Here is an 8,096-nt window from a genome sequence, read left to right as displayed (position 1 = left end):
AACCTTTAGCTCGATCTCTTCACCCCTGTGTCCATTTTGTGTTGTATTTCTTCTTGTTGTTTTCTTGTTTCTTTCCATGACTATGCGTAGCTAAGCCCATTTGTAAGAGGAAAATGTTGTGAACTCTTTTCTTGGGCTGTAAAACTGTACTATTAGTGTTAATGATGAATGAATATTGAGTTGAAGTTGTGTTTAAAGTTTATTTTCAGCATGCTTGATCATCATTGTTGGAATATCTCCTTCTTAACTTTTGGAAAATTGTAATCGGGAGTGGTAAACTTCAATTCATGCTAGAATCTGCTTGAGTTAGAGAGTGTGTACTTAGGAATAGGGCTCACCTAGCACAGTTATAAACTGTTACTATATGCTGTTGAGTTTGTCTAAAAAACCTAACAGCATAAAATCTGGGACGTCTGAGAAGACTCCATGTTTGTTTGGCCAATATTTCAACATTTTTAATGCTATAGCATCGTTAATGTAGCCCAGAAAAGGTCACGTTTAACTTTCCCCCTTACCCTTTCAAAAGTTAGTTGTTAACCATTTTATTGTATACTTTCCTTTTTAAAACTACGTGAAGTCAATTTAAGTTCAGATTTGTTACATTCAGTGAGCATTGTGGCATTTATTCCTTCAACTGCTTATTTTGTCCTTGTTGTCTATCATATTGTGTTTAAATATTAGTTTTCTTGAGCAATTGTTCAAGTGCTTAGTGAGCAGTCCCTGTGGATTCGATCTTTTTATTACTTACTGCAACGATGGTGTATACTTGCACATAAGGGACACAAATTCGTTCAAAACCAAGTTATGCAATTCGATCCAAGTAACACACAATAGCCAGTTGTGCTTCTTCAATTGTCAAAACATCCTCCCCAATCTGCATCACAAAAGGCGTAAAGATTTAGAGAGTTATATTTGGTGTCGGCTAGGTCTAAGCAGCCTAGATTTTGTAGGGAGCTCCAGAGCCTAGTGCGAGCCATAACATAAGGGGCGAATCGACTACAACTGAAGAAATTATACCAAGTTTGAGAGTTCCTTTGATGTAACAAAGAATTCTTTTGACAACATTTAGATCTTTCATGGTGGGATTTTGCATCTTCTAACATACTTCGTTCAGTTCATGCACAATATCAAGTCTAGTTAATGTGAGGTATTGGAGGGATCCTATGAAACTTTTATAATTTGATGGATCCATTGGATCATGATCATCAGAATAGTGGTTTACTCTTAAGGATGAACAAACCACCACTCAACCCAAAAGCTTAAGCTGATGGGTTGGGTAAATTTAATTCATTTATATGGATTCTAACACTGACATAACCGTTGGGTATTCAAGTGAGATGCACCAAGCATTTTGGCCTTTGAGAGGAAATGGTAGAGTATTTTTCCTGTGTTAAGATAAGACCATGTGAGCATTTATGAACCTCTATCCACACGAAGTAATGTAGTTGACCCAAGTCCTTTACTCCAAATTCATAACTAAGTTTGGAGATTAAGGTCTGAACAAAGCAAGTGATAAGTACTTGCAATAATAATATATCATTAACATAAACTAGCATTAGAACAAGGAGTGAGTTCTCTTTTAAAATAAATAATGAGCGATCATATCTATTGCATATAAAACTAATGTGTAAAAGGAATTGAGATAAGCGATCACACGGGCTCTTGGGGGCTTGTTTTAAGCCATACAAAGATTATTAAGTTTACACACATATGAAGGAGTGTTAGGGAGTATAACCTGAAGGTTGGTCATGTAGACATTTTCTTTAGAACTCCATGGAGAGAAGCATTCTTAATGTCCAGTTGTCTCACGCCCACTCAAAGGTTACAGTAAGAGCAAGGACAAGACAAATGGTCGTAGGCTTGACTACCGGACTAAAGGTTTCAGTATAGTGAAGTCCTTCGACTTGAGAATAACCTTGAGCCACTAAACGAGAGCTTTACACATTTCAATTGACCCATCCTCCTTGAGTCTGGCCTTAAAGATCCACTTAAAACCAACTATGTTGATATTTAACGGTTTAGGGACAATATCCCAAGTTGGTTTTTGTGAAGGGCCTCAATTTCTTAATTCATAGCAATCTTCCAAAGTTGTATTTTCATTGCATCTTTATCACTTTTTCAGTCTTTTGTATGTTGAGTAGCAATGCATATGGTGTGTTTGTTGTTTGATTTTGAGCCTTGTGTGTTCTGATGTAGAATACGGTCTAGTGTTGGATTAAGAGCTAACTTTCTTCTTATAATGTAACGCCCCGCGTTACTCAGGTTAGCTTGCCCCGAGTTCCGAGAAATTTTATAACAAAATAGATTTTTATTTATTGATTTATTTATTTATTTCATTTTATTTTATTTGATTCATCAGTGATCTTTATTTAATTTAAGTGTGGCATCTCGGCTAGTGTGTATTGTTACATATTTAGTGGTGAGTTAGTAGCGTGTAGTTATTTATCAAGTTATGGTATAGTACGGATTCCGCTATGTGACACTTGTTTTGGACCATTGGGCCATTTACGAAATTATATTATTTGCTTGTTTTTTTTTACAAGGAGGGGTTGCGTAAGTGGGCCTTAAACAAAAGGAAAAGAACCCAAGCCCAAGGGAGTTAAAGTTTTAAAACAAAGAAAAAAACCTAGCCCTTATTATTTCCTCTTCTTCTTCCTCCCTTTCCCTCTCTTGTTGGAGTCGCCGGCCACCCCCCACTCGGGTTCTTCTTCTCCGGCGAGCAACTCCGTTCAGGCGACATCGGACCAGCAGGTGCAGCGTCGGGCTCGGGCAGCAGCAGGCGGCGACGGGCAGCGCAGCAGCAACGTCGGAGCAGCAGGCGGCGTCGGGCAGCGCAGCAGCAGCGTCGGGCGTCTAGCAGCAGCTGGCGCGGGCGTCGGGCAGTAGCAGGCGGCGGCGTGTGGTCTCGGGCAGCAGCAGGTGCGGCGGGGCGGCACGTGGTGGCTGTTCACGGTGTTTTCCCTCGATCCGACAACCTCCAACGACTCGAATAGCTTAGACCAGGGAAGCCCAGTAATTTTCTTTGACCCACCCTTGTTCGAAGTTAGATTTGGATTACCCACACCTAAACAAAATCGATTTGGAATACCCACACCTAAGCGAAGTTGTTTTGTAGTAACGGACATCAAATCGAAGCCGTTGGAGGTCATTTTGGGTGTTTCTCGCTGCTGTAAAAACGTGGACAGCAGTGTTTTGGGTGGTATCCGGTGATTAACTTCATCCGTTCGAAGCCCGATTTACGCTACCCACCCCTTTGCAAGCCAGATCTAATTTACCCACACCTACACAAAGTCGTTTTGCGGTAATGAGACCCGTTGAACCCTCTTAGAGTCGTTTTCGAAGGCTGAACAGTATATTTATGTTGCTGTTTTTTTCTGTTTTTGTGCGTAGGTGTGAGTTCGACGCAAACTTAAGGACGTGGTTGTGTAAGTAGCACCAGGGGCGAGTGCGTGCATTATTTAGCGTTAACGAAATGGTTTTGATGCTGTTTTTCTTGCTAAAATAATTTAATTGAGCATGTAGGGATTGTTAGTTTTGATTTGTGAACTTCTAGTGATCTTGTTGCCGTCTTTCTATTATTGAACACTTTTGAGGAAACATGCTTCCTGTTCTTATTGTTGTAGGTGACTAGTAGGCTCTGAATTGTTGTAGTTAGAAGTAACTGGCTCATGACGTTTTGCAAATATGTTGTAAATGAAATGCTCGCGTTGTTAAACTGATAATTTAGTTTATATTGTTTTACTTGTGAGCTGTTGGGTGTATTTTGTTTATTACGAGGAAAAGCATGCTTGTAAACTGTGCAGTGAATTAGGATGTGGGAAATTTACCTGTAGGTGGTCATGGGAGGGTTAGTGAAGTGGTGAAGGGTGAAGGGTGAAGGGACGGGTTAGTAGTCCGTTAACTATGGGTGTTCTGACCTGAAAATGCATATAAATCGCTTGGAGGTTCAAAGCCTTGAGTGGTGGCCTTGGGAATAAATGACAAGGCCGAACGTCAAATTTCTGTAAATGAGTATTGGGCTCTTGGGGATAAATGTCAAGGACCAATACGATGGGAAGTCATCGGTACCTTGGGGATAAACGACAAGGACCGGTGCACAGTTCAGGCCTTGGGAATAAATGGCAAGGCCGAACATCAAGTTCTGTAGAGGAGTATTGAGGCCTTGGGGATAAATGTCAAGGGTCAATGCGACTCGAGGAGTTAGGCTTGAGGGATTAAAGTAGAGTGGTGCTTGTGAAGTAGAGGTGCTAGGCCTTGGGAATAAATGGCAAGGTCGAACATCAAGTACTGTAAAAGGAGGGGGGCGGTATCTTGGGAATAAATGTCAAGAGCCGTCATGCCTCGAGAAGTTAAGCGGGGAGTAACACAGGGGGGTGTAGAGGAAGGTTTAGTACTATGAGACAAGGGCTAGTGAATCATTGGTTGTACTCTTGGTAGTTCCGACGCATGGTTGTTGTATGTAAATGTCAAGTTATTGTTCGCTATCTCTCGCTGTCTATTTAATTGCCTTGCTATCGTTCTATTCTATATGTCGCGACTATGAGCATGATTTTTGTGCTAGTTAGGAAGTGCTACTTACGGAGTACCTTACGTACTCAGCCCCCTTTTTTATCCTTATTTGTTTTCAGGTGTGAACAGGGTCGACTGCGGTGATGACGTGGAGAGGGCTTGACCGAGGAGGGATCACTAGCCTAGTTAGTGAGGATAGAGGGAAGGGTCGTTTGGTACGAGTAGCATTGGGATTTATGTTATTGCTAGGTGTGGACCGAGGAGAAATTTTGTATTCTTTAGAACTACTTTATTTGTTATAGGTGTTGCTGGTAAACGCGTCACTGTTGTCGTTGGACTTTAGGTGTACAGTTGTTTTATTTATTTAAGAATTTTAGCCACTGAGGCGGATATGAGATGTTTTTGTTTTTAAATTGCTCACGGAGGGCGAAGTTTTGACAGTTTATAACATTTATATTTCTGGTAGAACGTATGGGAGTCGAAGCTTTATTTCATTTAAATTATTTCCCAGGGAGTTGTTTATCTCGTGTTTAGAGTTAAGGCTAGCCAGGTGAATTATTTAGCGTTGCCTAGGATGATATATAACATCTTGGGGCGTTACATATAACCATTTGGTGTCCATGTGTTGGTTGGGGCTTTTCCATTAGACTAATAGCCCTTCTATTTGTTGTTATGGGATATTATTGTTCTTAACTATTTCACGGCTGCTTGAATTGCATCGATTAGATTGGTAACACTCACTTGTTGGATTACTATGAGTACCTGCAGGTGATATAGATAAATTAATATGTAGTTGATTGCTAATATCAGGTAAATTAGACAAGTTTAAAGGGTGTAGAGGGCTCATTTTGTTCGATAGCTGGCTAGATCTTCTCACTTTCTTCCGTAACTTGAGAGCACTCGTTCAATTGTATTTTTGGAGGGATATCCTCCTCTGCAAAGAGTATTCTCTCTGACTTCTATGGTTTGAGATGTCTCCCCTATGATAGTGGTGTCAAGAGACTTGTTTTTTGGTTGCTAGTTTGCCTCATCTTCAAATCTAAACCTCTATTGTCACCATTTGTTGGTTTATGTGGACGAAATAACTCAATTTGTATGGTCTTCTCATATGCACTAAGCTAGGTGATATCCGAACCTCTGTTTCGGCAAACTTAGTAACAACTATACACTTTTGTGTGGTTCGTGTGCTTTGTGCATTATCTTGGCTAAAAAGAAAACATTCTTCATAAAAAACATGCCTAGAGATATACACTTTATTAGTTTGGGCTCAAGGCATTTATAGCCTTTGTGAATAAGCTTATAACCAATAAACACACATGGGTAGGTTTTTTTTTTTAACTTATTCTTTCCATAGTGCTTTAAGTAAGGAAAATACTTGCAACCAAAAACTCTTGACACTATTATAACTAGGTTGCCTTTTAAAACGATGTTTGAAGGGAGTTTGATATGCTAGACTATTAGTAGATATTCTATTAACTAGAGAGACAGCAGTGATAAAAGCATCTATATAATATCTTAGTGGTACACAGACTTGGAAAAGCAAAGTAAGGGTTGTGTCTCTACTATATATATGCTTCCTCTCAGCTGCCACATTTTGTTGAGTTGTGTGAGGACAAGCAAGTTGATTGTAAATCGCACTTTTCTCAAAATGACTTTTAAGACTAAATGCTTGAAATTCTCATCGTTCATCACTTTGAAAACTTTTATTTTCCTTTGATATTGATTTTTTACTGAGGATTGGAACTTAATAAAATAGTAAAAAAAAAAAATTGATTTCTTCTTTTAGAGATAAAGCCAAATATATCTAGATAAATCATCTACAAAGCAAGCTTAGTATTTAAAGCCTTGACAAGAAGTCATAGGAGCGGGACCTCATAAATCACAATGGATCTTATCTAGAGGAAATTCACTAGTTTTATTGTATAAATCAAATGGAAGTTTAGGACTTTTGCTCATTTGATATACATTACATATATTTACCTCATTTTTCCAACTTGAAACATCAATCAAATATTGCTCAGAATTTTAAGAGAGTTCTCATTTAGGTGCCTCATTCTTTTATAAAGAATGCCACCTAGAGTATGGAGCTTTGTTTTGGTAATAGAAAAGGTTTTGTAGACTCCCTGAGGTTTCTTCTTTTCCTCCAATGCATATAGCCCAGCTTGCTTATGCCCCTTGGCTAGTAACTTCCTTTGTTTGTCATTTATCAAAAAATCATTAGCAGAAAATATAACATAGCAATCATCATCCTTTGTTAGTTTACTAATTAGTAGAAGGTTTTTTTTCATGTGAGGAACAACAAGCACATCATTAAGTTCAAGAATATTGTGATTAGTTTTACTTTTTCCTTGACCAATGTGATTGATATTTAAGCCTTCACCATTTGCCACAAATATTTTTTTTATAAGGATTCAATTAGAGAGCTTACCCGCATCAGCAAGAACATGAGTTGTAGCTCCAAATTTGCATAGCTGGTTAGATCTTCTTCCTTATTTAAGGTCATAGCAGCAAGGGCTTGTGGTATTTTTTCAAATTGGTATGCGTGGTCAAATCAAATCCAATATTCAATAGCAGTTGGTTTGATTTTCCACAAATTTGGCAAATTACTGTTTTTCTTTTGTTCTTTTGTTGATAGATTTGTTACTCCAGCTTGCTATTTTTTTTTTTAATATATTTGCTTCTCTTTGGTGTCTTTTATTGTTTGATTTTTACTTGGCTGGAATCCTGTACCTCTGGATGTAAAATGTCTTCCTCTCCCTCGGTTGTTTCTTCCTTTTTGAACAAAGAATGCTTGATTATAGTTTGGGCTGTCATGCATGTATTCCTCCACTGATAAAGATAGCATATGTTTATGTGCCTCAAGAGCAGGTAAAAATTAATTATAAGTAGGATAAGGTGGTTTAGAAAGCATAGCTATGCAAAAATCTTTGTATTTGCTTCCCAATCCTCGAGCCAAGTGGAATACTTTTGTCAAGTCATCCAATGGTTCTTCGTGGCAGCAAATTTGTCACTCAACATCTTGAATTTTTTATTTTTATTTTTATGTATTCCTTCATAAGGGTTGATACCTTTTTTTAGACAAAGCAGAACTTCATTGAGGTCAATTTACGTCTCTTTTGTTGTTGAGAGAAATAGTTCTTCTAATGATACCCAAGCAGTCTCAGTTCCTTCCAATATTGTGAGTATTTCCTCTATGATGATGCCTAGCTGGCCGTTAGAAGACCATCATTTGTGAGCCAGACACCATATTTTGGATTAAGAATTTGTTTCACATCACTGTCACTAATCTTTAACAAGATGATGTTCTATACCCATGCTTCGAACAAGTGGGAGAACATGTTATTTCCAAAGCAAATAGTTTAACTCAACTTGATGGTGATGAGGCTTGAGCATTGATGAAATCCTTGAATTGAAAGTGTTGATTCAGCCATTTCAATAGCAGGTTGTTGCCAAGATAGACTTTCCATGAGTTCTGGATCTAACTTGTCTTTGTGCACAAGCTCTGGTACAATGAGAAAAATGGAAATCTTATGAAAAATGCAAAAGTTGATATTGCAAGAGAAAATCTTGATTAATTTTAGTATTGC

The sequence above is a fragment of the Momordica charantia genome (assembly GCF_013281855.1).
Source record: "Momordica charantia cultivar OHB3-1 chromosome 4 unlocalized genomic scaffold, Mcharantia_2.0 BLBB01000004.1, whole genome shotgun sequence".
NCBI lineage: Eukaryota > Viridiplantae > Streptophyta > Magnoliopsida > Cucurbitales > Cucurbitaceae > Momordica > Momordica charantia.
Note: the sequence above shows the minus strand (reverse complement) of the source record.